Below are 2,500 nucleotides of genomic sequence, written 5' to 3'. Positions count from 1 at the left end.
AAAGTGACATGACATCTCATCGCATATCGTTGTGTGACAGAATGCTATCAAAAAATACATACATATACATATATGGTACAGTTTTACATATGGTACTGCGAATAATAGATAAATAAATAAATGGATAATAACATATTCGGACAGAATAAAAATATAATAATAACAATGACAATAATAGTGTGATAGTGGGCAACGTTCCCTTTGACACATCATTGTATGACCTAAGTTATATATTAGTTTATACTTAAGATAATAAATTGTAGTTTAATTTAAAATGAAGCAATATTAAATGAAACAAGAATAAAACAATGAATAAATAAATAAATGCCAAATTAAATTACAATTTATTATCTTAAGTATAAACTAATATATACCTTAGGTCATACAATGATGTGTCAAAGGGAACGTTGCCCATTATCACACTATTATTGTCATTGTTATTATTATATTTTTATTCTGTCCGAATATGTTATTATCCATTTATTTATTTATCTATTATTCGCAGTACCATATGTAAAACTGTACCATATATGTATATGTATGTATTTTTTGATAGCATTCTGTCACACAACGATATGCGATGAGATGTCATGTCACTTTAAATAAGCACATTTTTATTTATTTATTTTTATTTTTATTTATATTTATATTTGTATTTGTATTTTTATTCTCATTTTATTTCATTTCATTTTATTTATCTGGATATTTATCTTTATATTATTTAATACTATAAGTTATCTTATGACACTTTTTAGGATTCCCACATTTTTACACCACTCACTTCACTTACACTGTTACACCCTCGATCAACATTCCACACACACCGGAGCTGTTTTTTAATAACATCACAACAATTTATTGTATACTGTATTATCACTGCCGTCCTTACCTAATTTTCACAGGTACCCAAGCTCAGTCGGTAGAACTCTGGCCAAGCGTCAAGCAAGGCCCCGGTTCGAGTCCCGGGGCAACTTTAGAAAATTATTTGTACTGACATATGCCGTTACTGACGATTCTCTTCATATATATATATATATGTATATATATATATATATATATATGTATGTATATGTATATATATATTTATACATAAATCTGTTAATGTGAGTGTGTGCGTGTGTGTGTGAATGTGTGTGTGTTTTTTGTGTGCATACGAAATCGTAAATATCCTTGAATTAACCTATTTTCCTTATTGTCGCAAGACGCTTTGAACCATCAGAGAAACTCCGCCTGAGGTTTGAATTGAAACAAAAATATCTTCAAGATTTTCTTTTTCACTGCCAAGCAATCTAACTCAACCAAAAGAACACACCTAATATTGGAAGGTGATTTTTTCATTAATTTATCTTTTATAAGACCACTAAGGAGACCTTTTCCTCCCTTTTTTTCAGGAGTCTATCACCAGGGCCTCACTACAAGACATTGTTGTAGATAGAAAAAAGACTTCTTGCTCGAAAATGTGACGTCATCACATGACGTCATCGCGTGACGTCATCACATCAAGATGGAGAAACAACAGAGAAATGACGTCATTGACTACGGCTAACAAGCTCACTATATATTATTTTGTATTATACCGAATGAAATCATCTTACCAAAAAAATTACACGTGTATATAAAACATATATAACCTAAGATGTGTTAGGATGCTCCTTTATGGGTAGGTAAAGTGTGTAGAAAGAATACATTGGAATCTACATGTATACATATACATATGTATATCCGTATACAGATTCACATACATATGTATATACATATACATATACATATACATATACATATACATATACATATACATATACATATACATATACATATACATATACATATATACATATACATATACATATACATATACATATACATATACATATACATATACATATACATATACATGTACATGTACATATACATAAATATATACATATACATATACATATACATATACATATAGATATACATATACATATACATATACATATACATATACATATACATATACATATACATATACATATACATATACGTATACGTATACGTATACATATACATATACATATACATATGCATATACATATACATATACATATACATATACATATACATATACATATACATATACATATGCATATACATATACATATACATATACATATATATATATAGTATGCAAAAATAGATATTGATTTACAAACGTATGTGTATATTCATATGTATGTGTGTATATGTTTGTGTTTATCCAGACATAGAGCTCAAGTACCTTTGACAGTGGATGAGAAGCAAAATCCAATTACTTGCTTATTAGAATTAAGTGAGCGAAAAAAACATTAATTTCAATAAACAAATAAGCAGAAATTCCTATAAAGAATTAGAAAAAAAAATGAAAATAGATGAGTAACCTTTCATGGTTACAAGTGGAATTGAATAAATTATGGATAGATGAAAGGAAAGGTAGAGTATGAACATTCGTAGAATTTGGTAGAAAACACAAGAGAAGAAA

At 27.8% G+C, this 2,500-nt stretch overlaps 1 long non-coding RNA gene across 1 annotated transcript in view; it reads left to right on the top strand.

The window, feature by feature from the left end:
* Nucleotides 1-2,500, top strand: part of LOC143026925 (uncharacterized) — a 4,733-nt gene that overhangs the window by 1,498 nt on the left and 735 nt on the right. Inside the window, exon 2 of the long non-coding RNA XR_012966545.1 lies at nt 1,392-2,500. This exon is cut by the window's right edge and continues 735 nt beyond it. This is a non-coding gene — a long non-coding RNA (uncharacterized LOC143026925). The remainder of the gene's footprint in view (nt 1-1,391) is intronic.

This window comes from Oratosquilla oratoria, chromosome 7 (assembly GCF_046742065.1).
Source record: "Oratosquilla oratoria isolate Oo_2021 chromosome 7, ASM4674206v1, whole genome shotgun sequence".
NCBI lineage: Eukaryota > Metazoa > Arthropoda > Malacostraca > Stomatopoda > Squillidae > Oratosquilla > Oratosquilla oratoria.
Note: the sequence above shows the minus strand (reverse complement) of the source record. Positions and strands in the feature narration are given on the sequence as shown.